The sequence below is a fragment of the Pelobates fuscus genome, chromosome 13 (assembly GCF_036172605.1).
Source record: "Pelobates fuscus isolate aPelFus1 chromosome 13, aPelFus1.pri, whole genome shotgun sequence".
NCBI lineage: Eukaryota > Metazoa > Chordata > Amphibia > Anura > Pelobatidae > Pelobates > Pelobates fuscus.
The window spans coordinates 84,155,484-84,178,602 of NC_086329.1; the positions used below are offsets into that span (position 1 = coordinate 84,155,484).

The 23,119-nt window shown below is 43.0% G+C and overlaps 2 protein-coding genes across 3 annotated transcripts in view; one reads left to right on the forward strand and one right to left on the reverse strand.

Moving 5' to 3' along the window:
- RUSC1 (RUN and SH3 domain containing 1) overlaps nt 1-23,119 on the forward strand; it is a 308,029-nt gene that overhangs the window by 225,214 nt on the left and 59,696 nt on the right. The window lies entirely within an intron of this gene.
- Nucleotides 1-23,119, reverse strand: part of PKLR (pyruvate kinase L/R) — an 85,465-nt gene that overhangs the window by 32,686 nt on the left and 29,660 nt on the right. The window contains exon 1 of one of the 2 annotated variants that reach the window (XM_063439400.1): nt 10,433-10,518. The exons of the other annotated variant lie outside the window; for it this stretch is intronic. The gene's annotated coding sequence lies outside the window, so the exon portion shown is untranslated. Of the gene's footprint in view, nt 1-10,432; nt 10,519-23,119 lie in introns of those variants that run through there. 2 annotated transcript variants of the gene reach the window in all.

Below are 23,119 nucleotides of genomic sequence, written 5' to 3' on the forward strand. Positions count from 1 at the left end.
TTGCTGGAGTGTGTACCGTGTTGCAGTTTCCCCCAATAATGATTGGAGTGTTTGCGTATGCCTGCAGGTGCATTGTGTATTGAAGCCGTATAGCGTGCTGAAGGCGTAGTTTGTTGCCCCTATGTTGCCTGCCACTGTAATGAAACTGCATGTTCTCAGTATTATGGACACTCACTTCGTTTTGGTGACTAGTGAGTTTGCTAAGAAACTGCGGTTATAGTATCTATTCGTGAGAGGAAAAGACCTGTTGGCTGTGAAATGTGCTCTTGTAATAGGAGAATGTCTGTTTTGTTTGTGAGCCCATCTCATTAAGGCATGCCTTTTGGTGGGGGGAGTTAAGTTCCTTGGCGTTGACCGACACATTTTATTGTGAGTGGCATTTTGGCTTAGGGAGTTGCTGTTTGACTCCGAAGGTTTGGGTTGTTAGGCAGTGTCTAGGGGAGATGGAAGCGGGAAAAGGCCTAAGGGGAACCAGGCGACACGTATGGGTTAAAAGAGTGTAGCCTACTGGGCTTATCCGATGGGCCAGTAGATTGTTGGGGAGGCTACCAGGCAGCTCCTCTTGAGCTCTGGGATGGTGAAAGGGGTGAGTAGAGTTAATTGACAGTCTGTCAGAGTCGCGTGCAGGCTTACCTAGTGGAGTGGTCAAACCCTGTGAAAAAGCTAGTGAGCATGGGCACTGGTGGGAGTTTCCACAACCTGCCCCGCGTCCTAGGACGGAGGGGGCCGGGGAAGACCCGGTGGGTATCCCCACCGGGGCATCCCTCAGGAGTACGGTAATGTATATATCCAGCTGCACAGAGACCTTGGCATCAAGTCTTTGGCATGCTTATAAGTACAGTAACAGTGCAAAACCAGTAACTCTTATTTTGTCAGCTTTCCAAGTGTGCGGGAGGGGGGTGGGGAGGCTGTGTGGAGGGTAAGGGATAGGGGCTATACAGAGCCTGTAAGAGAAATCCTTTTATGTTGTGCTTGGAGGCATGGAGGTTTTGCTTTCTGATTGGGGAGCTTCAGTCTCGACCTTTTCTAGTTGTATGGTGTGTGGCCCCACGCTGTATGGCTGCCAAGACTGGGGCCTAGTGGGTAATTGCGGGCTGAAGCCTTCTGTGAGTCAGGTCCCCATCCTCTTCTGTGCGTGTTGAATGGCGGGCGGGGAGTATGCTTTGGGGGGGGGCAGCCTAAATGTTGGTGGAGTGTTATGGGGCGCAGATTTGCTTAAAGGGAGATGGTCTCTGTTAGTGGTCCTATTGCCGTTTTTATAGATTAATAAGGTCGCATAAGCTAATTACACCCTGCTTCTATGCAATACTGGTCTTGTATCACATAGTGGTGTAAGTGTAGGTATATCTAATGTCCCAATGCAGCCCCAGTCACTATGTACTGCCCAATTGTTGGGGTGCTGATGTGTGGTCTGCGGCCCCTCCGCCCACTACCCACCGCACCCTTAGCATTGCGGGCTGGCTTGGTCTGGTGGTGATCAGAGCAGGTAAGCCACAGTGGGGGGGCAAGCGGGGAGACAGACTCGCACCCCTGGTATCGTAGTGGTGGGAAGTGTGTGACAGGGGTAGGGGTAGCTATCTTTCTGGTCTATTTACAGTTTTGTACTTCCCTCTGGAGATTGGGGGTTAATGCCCTGCTTTGTGTGTCCGTGCAGGGTAGAACCCTGTGTTAAGTGCTCAGCCCAGTGGTGTGGGGTGTCATGTCGGGTGTGTCATTATCACAACCCCATTGGCATTATTGCCGCCATTAGATAGCCGTATGAACTTTTGCACATGAAAACTCCTGGAGTGGAATGAGATGCTACATTAATACAATAAGTAATCAGAGGGGGGTGGGGGTGGAGAGCGGGTGTGTGCAGGGTTAAGGGACACTGGCATGGAAGGGGTAGCAATAGCAGCATTCCGCTTTTATGGGCCAATAGCTATACATGGTTGCATTTCTGACTGCCTCGTTGCCATGTGCTCCCAGGTGAGGCAAGGCTAGCTCAGGTTGGATAATGTTCGTGGATGTAATCACTCCATCTCCTAGGTGTTGTGTCTTTGTCCTGTCTTTATGCTGCATAGCATCCTTTGTGTTGTGAGGGAAGGTAAAGTTTTAGCTGGTTATCTGGAGTTGGCAGAGCTGGTTATCTGGAGTTGGCAGAGAGGATGGTTGACTGTCTCTACTCCTGGGGGGGGTAGACCGATATCCCGAGATGTTCTGCAGATCTGTGCATTTCCATTGGATGGTGGAGTGCATGAGTGTTTGTCCTTATGGACAAGTTGTTTGAATGGATGACCCCAGGCATATCAGATCCTCATTTGAGTTAGTGCTTGTGTGAGTGGTCGCAATTCCCTGTGCTTGCGGAGGGTGCTTGGGGACAGATCCTGGAAGAACTGGACGTGGTGCCAGTTGATTTGTAGCGGTGTCTCTCTTGCCTTTCTCATGAATTCCTCCTTGACTTGAAAATAGTGCATTCACACAGACATCCCAGGGCACGGAGGTATTTAGGAAGAAGAGAGCCCGAAGCGCCCTGTGAGCTTTGTCAATGAGCGACTCCGCCAGAGGGGCCTCCGGGAGTAGGCCGCAAAAAGGTTTCCCAGAGTGTAGCCGTTAGAGTTTCAGTGGACACTGTTTCAGAAAACCCCCTGATCCTAATATTGTTTCTTCTGGAACGGTTAAGGTTCTCCTTTGTGTCTTTTAATGCTCTGACCTGTTTCCTGAGGTCTTGTATGGTTTGCGCTTCGGTGGAGGAGTCTGAGGTAACCTGCTCCATCTTGTCCTCCATTTCAGAAGTCCTCCTGGACAATTCCGCCATTCCTTCTCGGGCCAGGTGTTTATTAAATTCTGTGGCCATGTTAGTTTTTACGTCCATCAGCAGGCTTTGTAGTTCTTTTTTGGTGAGTGGTGCTTGGCCTGAGAGAGGCTGAGATCACTTGTCTCCGAGTCAGAGTCCAGGTCAGGGACGCCATCGCCACGTGGCGGTTCCTGCTCGCTGCAGCAGATCAGGGCCACTGTTGCGTTATGCTTTGACTTTCTGCCACCTCCCATTCTTCTCCGTAGTGCCGGGGTTCAGTCCCCCACTGTTCGTCACTTATTTTTGGTCGGGTTTGACCGCTTTTATTAGTTGTTTTTGCAGAGCTCTAACACAGTGCTGCCATTTGTACCGGAAGCCAGACGCCCCTGTGTTTTTTTTTGTTTTTTTTAAATAAAAACGTAAAGGAAAAGGCCAGTAATCTAAACATAAAATGATCTAATAAAAAAAAATCAATCATAAATTACACATAGATTGTTATTTACAAAGCGCTAACAAACTTCTGTAGTGCTGCGTTTGCAACAAGACAAGTTGGACGCACAGGAACAAACTGATAAGCTCAAACAAGTTTACATTCTAGAGGGAGTGGCGTAAAGTGACAAGAGTTAGGGGTATGGTGTATTTAAAGGACCACTCTAGGCACCCAGACCACTTCAGCTTAATGAAGTGGTCTGGGTGCCAGGTCCAGCTAGCTTTTACCCTTTTTTTTATAAACATAGCAGTTTCAGAGAAACTGCTATGTTTATTCTGAGGGTTAAGCCAGCCTCCAGAGCCTCTAGTGGCTGTCTCACTGACAGCCGCTAGAGGCGCTTGCGTGCTTCTCACTGTGAAAATCACAGTGAGAGCACGCAAGCGTCCATAGGAAAGCATTATGAATGCTTTCCTATGCGACCGGCTGAATGCGAGCGCGGCTCCTGCCGCGCATGCGCATTCAGCCGATGACGTCGCAAGTTAGAAGAGGAGGAGGAGTAGAGCTCCCCGCCCGGCGCTGGAGAAAGAGGTAAGTTTAACCCCTTCCTTCCCCTAGAGCCCGGCGGGAGTGGGTCCCTGAGGGTGGGGGCACCCTCAGGGCACTCTAGTGCCAGGAAAACGAGTATGTTTTCCTGGCACTAGAGTGGTCCTTTAATGTACAGGAAAAAGTAAATGTAGGTTACTATAATAGTTTACAATGAAGGATTAGGTTTTTTGATCATACAGAATTGGTATGGATTACCAAGGTGTGGGGAGGGAATGTTAACAGTTTAATAGATACACTTTCCTAAAGAAGGGAGTTTTCAATGATTTTTTTGAAGGAAAAAAAAAAAATTGGGTGAGAGTCTAACAGAGATGGGAAGGGAGTTCCATAGGAACAGTGCAGCCCTAGATAATTATTTTAGGTGGGTTTCGAGGTGCGAGTACAAACAGAGGATAAACGCAGGTCTTCATAGTGTAGGGTTCTGGAAGGGACCTACTAGTGTATTAGCGAGGACAGGTGGGTAGGTAGGAGCAGTGTTGTGTAGAGATTTGTAAGCAAGTACCAAAATTTGATAAGTGAATGTAAGGAGTTGCAGAGTAAGGGGGCGTAGGAGGTATGGCTGGACAGAAGGATTAGCATTGCTGCTGCATTCAAGATAGACTAATTGGGCAAGCTGAGAATGTGCAAGACCACTAAGAAGCTGATTGAAGCAGTGAGTATAGTGGCATTAGATAGAGGCAGGTTAGGTTTTTGAGATGGAAGAGGCAGGATTTGGCAAGTGACTGAGCATGAGGGGGTGAAGGAGAGGTCGGAGTCAAAGAGAACACCTACACAGCGCGCCTGTGAGGTAGAGCTGATGGTAGTGCCATTGACTTGGATTGACAGACAGTAAGACGTAGCAACACTTGAGGGTGGGAAGACAATTTCTGTTTTGGACAGGTTAAGTAAATGAATATCAAAGAGAAAGAGAAGAACGCAGAGAGTCTTCGGATATACAACAATTCCAAGGCCGTCTGCATTTCCTGGAAATAATATATAGTAAGGTAGCGTGAAAAAATATACTGGCTAACAAATACCAGGGTAGAGACAAAACAGAAAGAAATATAAAGTTGGTATACGTTCAATACGAATATTCCTTATGCCATCTGCGGAGGAGGTATATAGGATATCCAAAATATAGCCATGTGTAATATATACATCATTCCTATATGACCGCTTTATTCAAACATATATGGGTTAAATAGGAAAGGATTCGTCTATACTCCAGATTATACCATCCTAAATGCAGTTGTGGCAAACCTAGCCACTTCGGACTATGGAACTGTATACTTAAAGGTTGTCCTAACCACTGCTGCCATATTGTGTTTAAATGTAAACTGTTTTCTATATTGAACCGTATGACTACCTGTATCCTATAGCATTCGTATGCTAGCAGCCGATAGCCGCTAGCATTTACATGGTGGTTTCACGAACAGCAACTTTCCCGGCTGTTCGTGAAACGAAATAAGTACCGAACCCAAGCCCACACACTGAGGGTCGTGTGGCATCAATTACCAAATTGCAACATTGTTGCAATCGGTAATTAAGTGGGTTCCTAGGTGGCCGTCGTTCAACTACCGACCACGCGGCGGTCGGCCATCTTGGATCCTTTGTCTCCCCAGCGGTGTTTGGTCGTCGAGCGCGTGGAACTAAAAACGGCTACTCAACGACACGAACACCGATGTACTTCCAGGACGTTCGGGAGCTCCGGTCTTCTCCTATTGTGCTTCCCCATCGGTGTTCGGTACTTTTAAACAAATTGAATGAATAAATGTATTTCGTGCGGCGTTCGGTTGTTTTAGCTGGGATCTGAGCGGTATTCACACGAAATGTGCACTCAGACCCCAGCTATCTACCGAACGTCCGTTCGTGCAAATAATGTGAATATTGTTGGAGTTATGGATTTAAATGTGAAATGCCGGTTCTGCTGCACGGAGGGATAATCCACTTAACGGTATATTTCAGTGGGAGTATCCCTCTCGTGTAGCAGTGCCTGATGGGAGAAATGTTCCAAATGTTAAGTCCCCCATGTAGTCCCTTACTGTATTACCCCTGCTATATCAGTAAGGAAACCCCTTGCATGGGGACTTGCATAAATACTGGAAGCTGTGAATAAAGACCTCAGTTGACTCCCAGACTGTGTTTCGTCTGGTTATTGGGAGATTTGGGATATTCCCTTACTTTTCAGCGCTGACTGTGGATTTACCTGTAATACCAGCGGAGATCGTGGATTTTAATATTGCACTCCGTTACAGCAGTGTCACACAGATCCTGTATACAGATGATAAAAAAATAAATTAAACAAATAGTATGGGTGTCTGCTGAAATTCTATGCAAACACAAAAAATAAATTTGTATTAAGTCAATGCATTATAAGGTAAATACCTTACAAAGCAGCACACCTATCATATATACAGAGATTAAAGATAGAGTATTGCTCCTAAAAATAGAGCCTCAGGGAGAAAGAGGAAAATTATAGGATCAAAGAGTCCCATAGAGTCCTATAGAGCAATACTCTATCTTTCATCTCTGTATATATGATAGGTGTGCTGCTTTGTAAGGTATTTACCTTATTAAGCATTGACTTAATACAAATTTATTTTTTGTGTTTGCATAGAATTTCAGCAGACACCCTTACTATTTGTTTTAATTTATTTTTTATCATCTGTATACAGGATCTGTGTGCAACTGCATTTAGAATGGTATAATCTGGAATATAGACTAATCCTTTCCTATTTAGCCCATATATTTTTGAATAAAGCTGTCATATAGGAATGGTGTATATATATTACACATTGCTATATTTTGGATATCCTATATACCTCCTGCGCAGATGGCATAAGGAATATTCGTATTGAACGTATACCAACGTTATATTTCTTTCTGTTTTGTCTCTACCCTGGTATTTGTTAGCCAGTTTATTTTTTCACGCTACCTTACTATATATTTTTTCCAGGAAATGCAGACAGCCTTGGAATTGTTGTATATCCGAAGACTCTGCGTTTTTCTCTCTCTTTGATATTCTCTATTTGGGGTTAAGCCCCTTTGAGACCCCTGGAGTCTTCCTGCGGTACTTAAGACTCTGGTGTGTAGGTTTACTCCCCCTGTTTTCCATGGGGTTGGAGTATACAGATACACACACTGTCTTATTAGTCTTTTGTCTAATAAGCCAATCACTTACAAATAGCAGACAGGCTGTCCAAGACACAAATCAAGAGGGAAGGTGAGAGAGATAAGGAGAAAACAGATGTGTCATCAGCATAGAAGTGATATTGGAAGCCAATGGAGCAGATGTGTTTAACAAGGGAGCCAGTAAAGAGAAAAGTAGGGAACCAAGGACAAAAAACTGGCAGAGGGGTTTAGGAAAAGAGAAAGAAACACTGAAATAGTGCCTGTAGAGGTAGGTAGGAGAACCAGGATAAAGTTTTGTTGACCGAGATTATGGAGGAGCAAAAGAAGTTGTAGATCAATGTCGAAAGCAGAATTAGTCAGATAATTTGGAGAGAGAGTAGGGACCAGTGGATTTAGCAGCAATTAAATGATTGGATTTTTTTGGTCAGGGCCATTTTGACATGTGATAAATGAGGAGTGCAAAAAACAGACTGAAGTGGGTCAAGCAGAGAGTTGGATTTAAGGAAGTCTGTCAATGTAGCATACACAACTCTCTCGGATCTTGGAGGCAAACTATAGCAGTGATATAGGGTGGTAGTTCAATGGGGAGTTAGGGTAAAGATTGGTCATTTTATAATCGTGGTTACTGTTGCATGCATAATGGATAAAGGAAATATGTCAGGAAAGGGAGAATATTTCAGTGAGGGGCAGAGAGCATAGGTGAGATGTGAGGGAGTAGGATTGAGGAGACAGGTGGGGTAGGAGGACCCAAGTAGAGCAGAACCCTATCGTAGTGGATGTGAGTGAACATAGAACAGAAAAGGGAGTTGGACGGGGAGGGGGGATTTGAGATCTCTTTCCTGATCGTGGAAATCATAGTTAAAGGAGTTTAAAAATAAATCAATCTATATCTCTCATCTTCCGTTGAAGGGAAAGTGAAATAGGCTAGATCAATAAAAAGGGTGGGGATGCCGATGATGAAGCAGACAGATTAAGCCAGACTTTATGGCGTTTTACATATGTTTATAATCCTCTTGGTTAATAAAATAGCCATTTTATGATAACAGCATTCCTTTGTCAGTGCACATGCAGCCCAATATTGCGAAACAGGGCGTACCTAAAAAAAAGCTGCTTTGCCAATTATTAGTCACTAAACAGTAAGTTGTAGTTGGCTAAAAACCAAATTACAAATTTTAGGAAAACATGCGGAATTGTCAGAAATTCTCCAATTTTTTCACCTCTTTGCTATTTCAGTCTATGTTCTGCAATCAATTTTTTTTTAATTCACTAAAATTGACTGGTGAATAAACCCCACATAAGCATATGCTAGTTTAGCGGGGCAATTCTTTACGGTCATATGCGTTATTCATATGCTGCAAAGCACGTTTCCAGAGTGCTGCGTGGAGAGCACCAATACAATGCAGAATAATGCACAATACACCTCAGAACAACACTCCCTTGTCACACCGCAAAGGGAATTTAAAATGCAAAGCAACGTCATACACAGACTTATTTACCAACGTTTAAAAAATAAATAAATATAGTAATTTGAAAACTTCTCCAAATGAAGTCTGTTTTCAGTTTGAATTGTGTTTAAATTTCACTTTTGAATCCCTGGCAATTCTCAATTTAATGGCAACCTGAGGGTGTGTGTTTAGTAGGTAGCTTCCTAACTTGGAATCTTTAAATATGGCAAACTCACATAAGGATAGCAGATTAGGGAGATATCTACTAAACAACGTAAAGGTCAAAATAAAGAAAAGGGATTAACTTCCTAAATTGCTATCCTTCTGTGGGATTGTCATATCCAAGGATAACCTATTAGGGAGCTATTTAGAAGACCTTACATATGGCAAACCCGCATGAGGATAGTAAGATAGGGACTAAATTATATACTAAACAGATTAAGGCCAAGAATTTAAGGTACACCCATAGCAGGAGGACAACACACATGAATTCCTAAAGCTATAGGGTCCCCTCACTATAAAATTATTAGAGGCCACCCCCTACTTCAAGGATCACTATAGTGTCAGGAAAACAAAGCGGTTTTCCCTGACACTATAGTGCCCTGAGGGTGCCCCCACCCTTAGGGCCCCCCTCCCGTGGCGCTGAAGGGGTTAAAACCCCTTCACTTACCTTATTCCAGTGCCGGGCTCCCTAGGCGCTGGTGACTTCTCCTCCCCCGCCGACGTCCGCTCCCCCGTCCGACATCAGTGAAGCCGAATGCGCGGCAAGTGCTGCGCGCGCATTCAAGCTGTCAATAGGAAAGCATTTCTCAATGCTCTCCTATGGACACTCTGCGCGATGGATGCGAAATTCGCATCCAGCGGCGCAAATGTGCCTCCAGTGGCTGTCTGGAAGACAGCTACGAGAGGTTGGATTAACCCCAAATGTAAACATAGTTTCTCTGAAACTGCTATGTTTGCATCTGAAGGGTTAAAACCTGAGGGACATTGCACCCACACCACTTCATTGAGCTGAAGTGGTCTGGGTGACTATAGTGTCCCTTTAAAGTAAAGTAAATAAAAATGTAAAGGATTTTACTTATTTTTCACTGCTGTGACTCAGAGGTTGCCAGACACAAGCCCATTCAAATACACATATTGAACCAAATGCTTCTCTATGATCAGCATTTGATGAAATTTGTATTCCTCGAGGACGTTGAACATCACATAACCAAGTCAAACAGTTATGAGTGCGGATGCGCCTCTAGTGGCTGCCAGAAGACCACCACTAGAGGCGTGCTTGACTCCGTTAAAACCATTGTTGTATCTACTAAATGATAATGTTTTAGATTGCAGGGTTAAAACACCACAGACAGGCACTGCACCCAGAGTGGAGATTAAGTGCTCTGTATCCCTTTAATGTTCCAATAAGAAAAGGGCTTTTCCTTAAATTTAATCTGTTTAGTAGATCGCTTTAATTCGGTATCCTTAAATATGGCAATCCCACATAAGGATACCAAATTAAGGAGCCATTGACTTATCTGAATTTAGCTATATAGATTAAAGGAGGCTTTCCATCCATTTACAGACCTGGCATTCAGCCCGCATATTGAAAAAAAGAAGCTGACCCACTTTGTTTTGCTTTCGTATCATGAATATAATTCAGATTGAATATGTCGCAGAGCACAGCAGTACAATAATACCGGACATTCACAGTTATCCACTAAACCGATGAGTTGGGGAGGGGGGGGAATCTCCAAATCAGCTTTTTTCCCACCGAAGCTTTTTTTTGGCCTACAAAACTTCCTGGTTACATCCTAACAATACTGTGTTTATTGAATGACCCATTACCCGGCCTGCAGCAAGGTGTATTAATCTGATGCAGAGCAGTACATCACTACGTTCCCTTTAGCAGACTGTGCCAATAGGAAATTGGAGCGTCTCCATAGATTGATACTCCTATATCCTGCGTGTTCTGCCCAGTTTGCTCCAGTTATAGTACAAACCCCCATGTGTGATATTGTACAGACTAACATTCTGTTTGGGATGTTCTCAGTGTTCCCAACTAATATTCTGCAGTCACGTTACCTTAAAAGAGGCCTCTGTCAGTTTGAAGGAATGAAACCAGGAAGCAGAGTAAGGGTGGAGGCAGACTGGAGACAGGGCTTCATATTACTCCACCCTCCCTGCAGGCTCTCACCCCACCCCTCTGCAATGCCAGTGCGTGGATTTTTCAGCAAACTGGCAACCATTCTTTTGGACAATCTGTGTGCAAGCCCTATGGGTCCACTTGTGTGCAGGCATGAATTTTCACTGTAGTGAATAACCCTGAAATTCTCTTAGTAATCAGACAATGCAGCCACAAACAGATTGCTAGTTCGGGGTCATTCACCAACAAGGAATTTGTAGAGAACTGGAACTGAGGTCTTGGGCGTTACGGAGGGTGAGCCGCGCCAACACTTGTAGTCTGTTAAATGCACAGATTAAACTGTAGCCACTCCAAAGCGCTCGCTCTGGGCTAGCTAATGACGCGGCAGGATATGTTGTTACACCTCTGAGAGCAAAGAGCTTTAACTAGTATTGTGCAGTGTTTCAGACGCCAAGCACCATAACCACTTCAAATCACTTTAGTAGTCGTGGTGGTTGGCGTTACCCTTTAATGCAATATAAATTTAAAATTCCAGGCTGGCTGTTTAATCCTGAAATTTGCAATTTACCAGGAATTACTGACAGTTATCACTTTACGGAGTGGGATCTAGCAATGCACCTATGCCAAACCTAGCCAATCAAGGACCTAGTAGTTAAAATGATCCCAAAATGGTAACATTTCAAAGACTTTTCGAATCATACAAACTATTGGCCCACTTTTGTTCAAGTTACCGTATTAAACATTAACAGACTAGGTCTATTGTGGATACAAGACCAATTTTTTTTTGCTGTCACTCAAGTTGTGCAGGCAACACTAGAGATTTCAACAAATCCTATTGCCTAGCTGCCAATACAAAAGGGGTTTAAATTCCCCATGTTACAGCATCAAAGTAAATATTGCTTCATACATCCAGCTGCAGTGACTTGTTTTAAATAGAACAAAAAAAAAAAAAAAACAATATAATAAAAAGGCACGGAGCTACCCAACTTAGTACGGGCATCTGCCCCCCTGGAAATTTTTTTTGAAAGCGCCAAGAAATTCTTCAGCAGTGTATAATAGGTAAACTAACAGCCAAATATTGTAACAAAATGAGTTTGACGCATAGGAACAGAGTATGTTAAGGGCCCTGCTCAAATTAGCTTACATTCTAGAAGAGGCTTCCCCAAACTCCGGCCCTCCAGATGTTGCTGAACTACAACTCCCATGATTCTATGAATGAAACAGATAGGCTGAGAATCATGGGAGTTATAGTTCAGCAACACCTGGAGGGCCGGGGTTTGGGAGAAGACTGTTCTAGAGGGAGCAGGGTAAAGGAACACAAGAGGTAAGGGCAGGATGTATTTCATGAACAGGAAAAGTAAGTTGCTAAAATAGTTAATGAAGGGTTAATTTTTTGGGGATGACCGTTGCAGCAGAGGAAACAAGGTGGGTTTACTAGGTGCGGAGATGGAAAGCCATTAACAGTTTACCATAATTGATATGCTTTCCTAAAGAATTGAGTTTTCAAAGATTACAGACAGACGCAGGTCTTCGGCAGAACCTATGGGCCTGGACGGGACACACATGTACTAGGAAGGATGGGTAGGTAGAAAGATGGGTAGGAAAGATGCGTTATGTAGAAATTTGTATGCAAGTACCAGAATTTTAAATTGAGCACTATATCTAATGGGTGGCCAGAGTTGGGTTAGACAGAAAGGGGAAGCGAAGGAAGTACGGATGGACAGGAGATAGGCCTCGACTTGAAGGGAGACAGACCAGAGTATCATCACTTGAGAAAGGAAAGATGCAAAGTTCGGCTTTGGACAGGTTAAGTTTAAGAAAATGAGTAGTGATCAAGCTAGAAATAGAGAAGGGTTACGGAGAAGAGGAAGAGCCAGAGAAAGAAACAGATGGCTTTAGGAAAACAAGGAGAGATAAGTAGACAGATTATGAAAGACCAAAAGAAGTTGATGATGATGAACAAAGTCTAATGCACAGGGTTGGATGATCTATATCATCCAAGTGACCAGAGTTTAATTTAAAAATTAGGGCATTGCTGTACTTTTAGCCTTACATATTAATTTACATTTTTTTAATTTGACTAGTTCAAATTTCAGTATTTTAAATTAGTTAATATTTATGAAAATCTTACAATAATATAGCTGTGGTATTGGACAGAGTCCAACGGGATCACACCATCATTTCTGTTGCTGTTGAAGTGTGGTGCAAGCTGGAAAAAAGATCGAACAGACCAACCTCAGAGTGTAAAGAAACGGTTTGTGAAGTGTAGAAACATGGCCAGTTCACTACCTAGCAAACATCTGTGATCACAGATTCCGTGGAACCAATCTAACTGAAAGACAAATACAGTCGGCATTTGAGTACTTATCACTGAACCCCAATTTCGTTCCCATTGTTATGGCTCTAACAACTTCTAGTCTACCCTTTCCAACTTATCTATTTGGAAAGCAATGCTGTACAACCCATCCACTGACTTGGTGGAAATCAGTCAACTTTGAAGACTCAGCAGTGCGGCAAGGGTGATTGGAAAACAAAGGTGAACTGTCTACACCCGTGTGAACAATTGTAGGCTATTGCAGCAACCGATGGTCTGGAGAGAATAGTTTCACGTTCCTCGTTCAATCAAAACTATGAAATCGACTGGGAAATGTCGAAGCAAGCAAGCTGAAATTTAAGTTCAGATACATGACTGCAGACCCACAACCCATCCGTTGCCCAATAAACACACAACACCTGTATAATTGATAAGGGCAACGGCCACAGCTTTATTGAACATTTTGACCAGCATTAAACCAACTGTCAGCTGATGGAGTGATTCATCCATCAGACAGATCTCACATCCTTTTTCCAGAGTCCAAAGCAGCTTGCGACTCCCCAATCCGACTTGGCACTTGCCTTCCCATGCGCTGGCCAGGTATTCCGCTGTGACAAAACAAAAACAGAGACAACCAGACACAAAGAAAAAAACACCACCAACACCGCCACTTTACTACCAACAGTAACCATCCTAGGGAGGGAGGGTGGGAAAGCTCCTGTTAGATCTCTTCCTACCTGCCCGGTGGCCAGGGGCCCACCCCCAGATTCCCTTATATACCAGTTCCCTTCTCGCTACATATGTATCCCCTTGAATCCATCCCCCCTTCCTGGGCAGCAGTCATGTCTTTCCCTTCCTTATTCAGTCCAGGGAAACCTTGAACCAAAACTCATGCAAGAAAAAGACAAGCCTAAAGTGGATTTGAAGTAACTGAGGAGGATGAGCTGCGAAGCCAAAATGAGAGTGATAAAGGTGATAATAGTGAAAATGAAGATGAATAAGTTGTGTTTCAAGAAGAACATCCTTCTGACAATGGCTATTCTGATTCTTCATCTTGTTCTACTGACTGACTCGATTGGAAATCTCAGATGGAGTGCCAATGACATTTAAGTTGCAAGCCATAATAATTCAAATAAAAATAAAAGTGTTTCTGTTCCCCACAGTGTGTATTGAACTTTAATAAATGTTAAACTTTAGGAAAATGGGATTTAGATCAGTACATTTGATTATATTATTCAAAGTTTTAGTAAAAGTTAACTTAAAAAGTCCAGCTAAGGTACAAACTAACGACTACATTTATGGGGACAGTTCGCCTTTACGTTCACTAAATAAGACATTTTAAAGGGACACTATAGTCACCAAAACAACTTTAGCTTAATAAAGCAGTGTTGGTGTATAGATTATGCCCCTGCAGTCTCACTGCCTAATTTTGTACAATTTAGGAGTTAAATTGCTTTGTTATGCAGCCCTAGTCACACCTTCCTGCATTTGACTTGCACAGCCGTCATCAATACTTTCTGTAAAGAGTCATCTAATATTTATACTTCCTTTATTGCAAATTCTGATTAACGTAGAGTTTATTATTATCTCCTGTACGGTTAATGGCTTGCTAGTCTGTGCAGGAGCCTCCTGTGTGCGATTAAAATTAAATTTGCAGAGCAGGATATAAAAACTTTTAAAATAAGTTACAGCCTGCATGAAAAAAAAAAATGGTTCCACTTTGAATCAGATGTGTCAGTCACAGCCAGGGGAGGTGGGGCTAGGGATGCATAAAAATAAAGTGATTTAACTCCTAAATGGCAGTGAATCTTCAGAGGCATGATCTATACATAAACACTGCATCATTAAGCTAAAGTTGTTAAGGTGACTATAGTGTTTCTTTAAATGATGAACGAGGCTCCTCCCAATTAATTTAATGGCCAACAATAGTCTGCACAATGAAAAGGCATTATGCACTAAGCATAGTGTCTTGTTTTTGGGGGAAAAAAAATTGAGATTAATATCAAACACTTTATATATATCAAATGTCGGATATAATTGATATAAAATATCCATAGGCGTGCGCACGGGGTGTGCCTGGGCACACCCTGATCCCCGCGGCCCACGCTGTGTGCCTCCATGGGCCGGTGACCAGCCCAAAGGCAGAGAGGGAGGCGGGAGAGGACTCTGGCAGCTCTTGCCAGTAGCTCCACAGGGTTCCTCTAGCGAGGTCAGAGCGTTGCTGCAGCAACATTCAGACCTTGCGAGAGTAAAATCTACCAGGGATCAGGGATGGCAGCAAGGATCTCCCAGGCAAGAGGTAAGAAGAGGGGGAGGGCTATTTCCTAATCTGTGTGTACACACACACAGCAGTTTAATATATATATATATACACACACACACACCACAATGTCCATAAGCTTGCACTCCAGTATAGTTAAAAATATATAGCCTGGTGCTTGTCGGCATCAATAATATATATGGTAGTTTTGAAAAGCACTCCAAGGACTTCATATAAGGTGAAAAATAAACTTAGCTTTATTCTGCAACAACCAAAGGTGATCGACGTTTCAGTCCTATAACAGGACTTTCATCAGGACTGATGAAAGTCCTGTTATAGGACTGAAACGACGATCACCTTTGGTTGTTGCTCTATACATTACACACATGTCACCTTTGGTTGTTGCTCTATACATTACACACATGTGCACACATATACACACGGCGTGTGTGTTTGTGCTTTAGGGTGCACACCCATATGCAATAGGCTGCGCACGCCTATGAAAATATGAGGTTTTCCAACCCTGCTAATGCAGCAGAAAGGTTAAGGAAAATGAGGAAATAGTAACCTCTTGATTTAGCAGCATTAAGTCATTGAATACTTGGTCAAGTCTGTTTCAACAGAGTGACGAGTGCCGAATCCAGGCTGAAGTGGGTCAAAAACAGAGTTGGATTAAAGGAAGTTGGTCAATGTTGCCTACACAACTCACAAGGATAGATAGAGATATATATATATATATATATTTTTTTTTAAACTACTCTTCGCATGCTCTTGCTTGATGCAGAGGGAATTATGAAAACTTAAGAGGGATGAAGGGGAACAAAAAGTGTGTGGACTGGCTGACAATAAAATTAGTTATGTTAAGCTGACTATGCACACTGTGTAAATGTTATCGCTGCTTCATTCTCCAACACTGTGGAACGTCCCCTTACTTCCACACCCACTACATCCATCTTTTCTCTGTCCCAGACTGCATACTAGAAGCGGTTAAAGAGAGGAGTGGACAAGTGAGTGCTCGGGGACGGTTTCCAGAAAGCATAGAGCAAGCGCATAATTAGGCGCATTTGCGTCAAACTCAGGGTTCTGTCTGCCTAGTCCACCCTTAGTTGGCTAGCAGCCCGACATGCATTCAAGCCAGGTTGGAGCCTCCAATTCTTTGGGCTGACCGGCCCGCTTTGCTGGTTACATGATTTGTGTCAGATGCCCACCCTTTTACCTCACCCACTGACTTCATCACCAGATGCTGCGGTTAGGGGGTTGGATTTTCTTGAGAGATGAAACGAGACCATAGGGTATGTGTTTACTTATAGCTGTATCCTCAGTTTCCCTCCAACAGATCCAGGACGCTTGGGAGGTATGACGCTTGGACCAATGTAATTGTCAGCACAGAGCCCAACAGGCTCTTAATCTGGCCCCGATAACCGCCGCGGTTTCTCACAACCCATTGAAAAAAAACAAAAAACACTAGCCACTGTTCTTTACAACCCATTCATAACACCAGCTACCATTCCTCACAACCCATTCATGTGCGTTACTGCTCCCTGCAACCAATTCAAACGCCAGGCACTTCTCCCCATAACACCACCCACTGGAACTGCTGGTTGGCTGTCTCAAATTAAATATTGGCTGTAAAGTTATGAAGGGGTGGGCTTATCTGAGAAACCATATACAGACCCCCAAGCTCCTTTCCCAAATCTTTTACAGAAAATCCCACCTTAGACTTGCTCACTGCCTCCCCACTGAACTTCCAAGTTATCCCGTCCCTATCCAACTACCACTTTATTGGAGATACATCTCAAAATTAAAAATGGCTTAGACACCATACCCCCTCCAATTACAAAATAATGTTGCTCTCCTTAAGAGATTCCCCTGCCATCCATCATTAGTCAAAGCCAATAAACATCTCAAAGATAAGATTTAAAATGCACAAGTGTTGCCCACAATGTATTTAGCAATCACAGTGTGTATATAAGTGAACAATGTGGGAATGAGCTTAGATTACAAAAGTTTTGACAGCCAAAACAGCTGTGCTATGCTTTGGCTAAAAAAAAAAAAAAAAAAAAAAAAAAAAAAAAAAGGGGTAACTTATGGATTTTGTTAAATCCTACTTTGTGCTTGGAATTGTTTTTATTAATTGCCAAGAAACTGAACTTTTAGTTGAATTTGGCAGCATTAGGTAAACTTTTTACTTCTATGAAGTAGTTACCTGCTCTATATTCTTCCATCTCATTAGATGTGTGTTGACCGAGTGACTATGTGATATTGGCTTAGTGTGACTTTCTTCATAATTCTTTGTTTTCGAGGTGCACAGATATCAGGTGAACGGACATTTATCATGAGGGAATAATGTTTGATTTAAAAAAAAAAAAAAAAGGCATGTTCTAGATAACAGATTTGGTGCACTATTTTAAAAACAAATACGGACATTCGATACACAGGGACATTGACACTGGATAGGAGTATATTGGCTTTTCACCATAGACCGCACTGTCTAGCTGACTTATGCCCTTTATCGACATAACCATCATATGCTTCCTGTGCCAAATCATACTGAATTATAAAAAACAAAAAGGTAGAATAAAAGGACCGCATAAGAAAACCTGCTAGTGTCAGGCGTACTTATGCAATGCTTGAAACGCATTAGTGGGCAGTAACTTGACAAAACTATTTGCGGTGAAGGGTAGCCCTCGAAAGATCATGAAAAAGGGTGAGTTGCGAGTATTTGAAGAGCAGGGGTGTTTTAACATTTAGTGCTGAAAGAATGTGTCTGGTCTTGTTGGGTGATGCATCCAAGTATCACATCCTGCACAACATTGGGCTTGAAGTGAATAGGACCAGTGAAATGCTAGACTCCGTCTAAGATTATCCTCTGCCACAGCGTGGAGTAGTATAGTAGCTAGCAGTCTCCTGATGTAGTGTGGCAGTTTCTCCACAGTGATCATGGCGAGGATACCCCGAATCTTAGCACTAGTGTCTTTGTTGGTCTATCACGGTTAGTTTAAGATATAGGGACTAGTGATTATTTTGGATCGGCTGTATGAAGTGGTCGATGTTAGCCAAACAAGTCTGTACATCCACCAAGTCTTCCTCAGCGACCCTCGCCCACTCTGACCACCTTCACCTGTCAGGATTACAAGTTGATCCAGCACGCAGTACAGTGTCACACCTAGGACTAAAGGATAACATAACCGGACCTTAGAATGGCCGGACTTAACGTCTCCAAGAATTGTCAAAATACTAGCACTGGTCAGGGACACAGAACAGACACAAAGATGAGGAAAAGCCAAAAGTCAAGGATACCAGATATCAGGAAAGTCAAAACAAAGCCAAAGTCAAATACCAGAAAAATCAAGATCAGGAACGCACTCTCAGATAACCATAGGCATGAAACCACAACAGGGCAGTGATCAAGAGGAGAATTGGTTTAAATAGCCCTCCTGTCGATCCGATTGGCTGTAACCGGCCTTTGACCCCAAAGGTAATTACCAGGTTTACATGTGCATGATTGCTGCTCGGCACAACTTTTCCTATCAGGACAGTAAATGCCATTAAACACTTTATGTGCGGATGAATATGTGACATTACCCCTCACCTGAAGACCGCCCACCAGGCGGGCAGGACCAGGTTTGAAAGGAAACTTGGTGTGAAGAGAGTGAATTTTACAGCCAGCATGGATATCAGAAGCCGAAACCCAAGAATTGTCAGCATACCCCCTCCAATCAACCAAATACTATAAGGAACCACAAGTAAACCTGGAATCAATGATTGAGACTTCGTACTCCTCCTGTCCAGAAACAACCAAAGGAGGAGGGGGAACAATCGAACTTGTGTACCGATTGCAAACAAGTATTCGGTATACGTAGCGACGCTAGAAGGGCCATAGAATAAAAAACAGGGTTGATTCTCCTAACCACACGAAAAGTACCAAGGAACCTCGGAGCAAACTTCATGCTGGGAACCTTCAACCTGATGTTGCGTGAGGATAACCAAACCACCTGGATTTGATGAACTGGATTGGCACTCCGCCATTTATCCGCATGAAACTTAAAGCGAGCAGCCGCAGTTTCAAGAGCGGAGTGAAACTTAGTACAAGTATATCAAATAGAACTAGTAATGTGATCATCCACAGTAGGGATAGCGGTATCAGAAAATACAGCAGGGAGAACAGCAGGATAATGACCCATATTGATAAAAAATGGACTATGCCCAGATGAGTCATGGGTAGCGTTATTCCTTGCAAATTCTGCCAAAGGCAATAATTCAGCCCAGTTAGACTGTGTGCTATTCACAAAGCAACCTAAATACAGCTCAAGTGATTGGTTAGCCCTTTCAGCCATACCATAAGTTTGGGGATGGTAAGCAGAGGAAAATGACAATTCAATACCCAACTGTTTATTGAATGCCCTCCAGAACCGTGACACAAATTGGGAACCCCTGTCAAACAATATTTTGAGGAATACCATGCAGCCAGAGAAGATCGCATATAAATATGTGCACCATGTCCCGAGACGATGGCAATTTTTTAAGTGGAGTAAAGTGTGCCATTTTGGAAAAACGGTCAACTGCCACATGGATGGTAGTATACCCATTGGAACTAGGCAGTTCAACAATGAAATCCATCGATAAATGAGACCATGGGATACTGGGTATAGGAAGTGGCTGTAACAATCCACACGAAAGTTTATGAAGAACCTTCGAAACTGCACAGACAGAGCAGGCTTCTGCATAATCTTTAATATCCCTCCTGAATGACTCCCACCAAAATTACCTGGAAATGGCAGATACAGTTTTATTAATACCCGGATGCCCAGCGGTCACATTGTCATGGAATACCTTCAGCACCTCTTTCCTGTCAGGCAATGGAATAAACAATTTATCTTGAGGTTTGTTGCAAGGTGCCTGGGGCTGAGCCACCATGATAGCAGGAAGCAAAGGGGACAATAAAGAAAGGACCGTGGATGCAATAATACACTCAGGAGAAATAATAGGGGGATGTTTCCTGTTCTAGATCCGAATCAACGTCAAATTGCCTATACAAGGCGTCGGCTTTAACGTTCTTAGAACCGGGTCTGTAGGTGATAATAAAGTTAAAGCGAGACTAAAATAATGACCATCTAGCTGGTCTAGAAGACAGTCGTTTGGCATCTCCAATATATGCCAGGTTCTTGTGATCAGTAATAAGCAGAATGGGATCCTTGGAACCCTCCAAAAGATGTCGCCTTTCCTTAAGCGCTAGTATGATGGCTAACAGTTCTCTATTACCAATGTCATAGTTACCCGCGGCAGGAGACCACTTTCTGGAGAAGTAACCACAAGGATGCTAAGGGGCATCCTGACTCTCTCTCAGAAAGAACAGCCCCTGTCTTGGAGGTGTCAACCTCAAGTAAGTAAAGATTTACTAGTGTCAGTATGTCTTAATATGTCAGCAGATACGAACTTTTGTTTAACCCCTTAAGGACACAACTTCTGGAATAAAAGGGAATCATGATGGAATATTTCCATCATGTGTCCTTAATGGGTTAAGAAGCTCAAAAGCCTTTTTAGCTTCTTCAGGCCATGTAGTACAATTAGCCCCCTTGCATGTCATATTGGTGATGGGGGCTATTACCAAAGAGAAACCTTTGATGAATCTCCTGTAATAGTTAGAGAAACCAATAAACCTCTGTATGGCTTTTAACCCACTAGGTAATGGCCATTGTAGAACGGCCTCTAGTTTGCGAAGATCCATTTGGAAACCAGAGGCAGAAATGTTATACCCCAAGAACTGAACCTCATGTTGATCAAATACACATTTCTCAAGTTTACAATAAAGACCATTTTTAAGCAAAGCTTATAAAACTTATTTGACATGATCATGATGAATTTGGATGTTGTGGGAATAAATAAGGATATCATCCAGGTATACAAGCACAAAAGAGTAAATATAGTCTCTGAGTACATCATTAATGAAGTCTTGAAATACGGCCGGAGAATTACATAACCCGAAGGGCATAACAAGATATTCTTAGTTCTCACTCCTAGTGTTAAACTCCGTCTTCCATTCATGACCCTCCCTAATTCTCACCAAATTGTATGCACTAAGGCCAAGCTTGGTAAAGATCTTAGCACCCTGGAGTCCATCAAACAATTTGGATATGAGGGGAATGGGGTAGGCATTTTTGATAGTAATCTTGTTTAATGCCCTGTAGTCTATGCAAGGTCGTAATTCTCAATCTTTCTTCGCTACAAAAAATAACCCTGCACCAGCAGGCAAGGATGATTTACATATATGGCCTTTATGTAAAGATTCCTTGATGTACTCATCTATGATTTCACTTTCTTGTGGGGATAGGGCATATACTGCTCCTTTAGGAGGCATAGCCCCAGCAACAGATAAATGGAACAATCATAAGATCTGTGTGAAGGAAGAGCATTAGTCTGGCTTTTACTAAACACCTCTCTATCCTCCCAATACTGTATGGGAATTTCGGGAGTTGAAAACGTAGCAGCGGGTAAAGCAACGATGCCCACTTTTATAGAAATGGGTAACATGCAGCTTTCCTGACAGTCTCTAACCCATTCCAGGATTTACCCTCTAGTCCAGTCGAAATGAGGGTTATGCTTGATGAGCCAAGGGAACCCCAATACGATGGGACAAGAAAGGGAAGCGATTATCTGGAAAGTAATGTCTTCCTTATGCAAAGCTCCTATCGTAGTGAAAATAGGCAAGGTCTCATGGGTAATAAGAGTTTAACATAGGGGTCTCCCATCAATAGCCTCAACCGCAAGAGGTGATGAGCGCTCCTTGACTGGTATTGTGTGTTTTAACAAAATTCAAATCAATAAAGTTACCAGATGCACCTGAACCAACCAGGGCTTTGCATGAAAAGTTCTCCTCATTGCAAAAGGCAGAAATGTCAAGGAGAGATCTGCTTCGAGAATTACTAGAGGACGTATCCATTACACCTAAGACCTGTCCCCTTATGGTTCTTAGGTGCGGAATATTTCTGGACGTATAGGACAAGTACTCCTCGTATGTCCTTTTTTACCACAGTATAGGCATAGACCCTCTCTTCTCCTATATAGTCTTTCTGCCTCAGACAGTCTAGTGCCCCCTAACTGCATAGGTTCGGGTTTGGACTGTACAGGTGTCAGTGACATAGTCAAACGTCTAGTTCTGTTTTAGTAATTTCCCTGGTCCTGAGTCTATTATCGATCTGCATCACAGATAAAGTCATTTAACCCCTTAGGTAGGTCTTTGGTAGCAATTTCATCAAGTAAAAAAAAACAAAAAAACTTTGGATAATCCTTTTTAAAAGCAGCGTTAATCCAAATTAGTCCAGTCTACCTCAGATGCCAAGGTACGAAATTATATGGCATAATCAGAGATAGACCGGTTCCCTTGTTTGATACGCATTAGTGCAGCGGAGGAGTCTTCTTCTCTGCTTAATGGTTCAAACGTCAGTTTGAATTCCGCTAGGAATTCCTGGTAACAATGAGCATTACTCCTATTACTTTCCCACAATGAATTAGCCCAGGTTAAGGCCTTACCTTTAAGTTGGTTCATCAGATACCCAATCTTAGCTCTATCTAAAGGAAATGAACCAGGTGAGGCCTCAAAGTGGTACTCCATCTGATTGAGAATTCCCTACATTCCTGGATATTACCAGAAAAATGCGGGGGAGGAGATAAGGAGATCGTAGGTGCCTTATATACTATAGGTGGAGGTACATTAGGCAGTGGTGACATAATTTGAAAAAGCCTCAGGTTGTAAATGAGCCGTCCTAGTAAGAAGCGTGCTAAAAGCCTGGGCAAATTGATCCATACAGTGATCATTCTCCTCTAGCTTTCTCTCACAAGCTGCTATGTACTGACAATTCTGCAGGATCTATGGCCATGTCGTTGTGTCAGGATTACAGGTTGATCCAGCATGCAGTACTGTGTCACACCTAGGACTAAGGATAACGAATAACCGGACCTTAGAATGGCCGGACTTAACGTCTCCAAGAATAGTCAGAATACTTGCCGAGGTCAGGGACACAGAATCAGACACAAAGATGAGGAAAAGCCAAA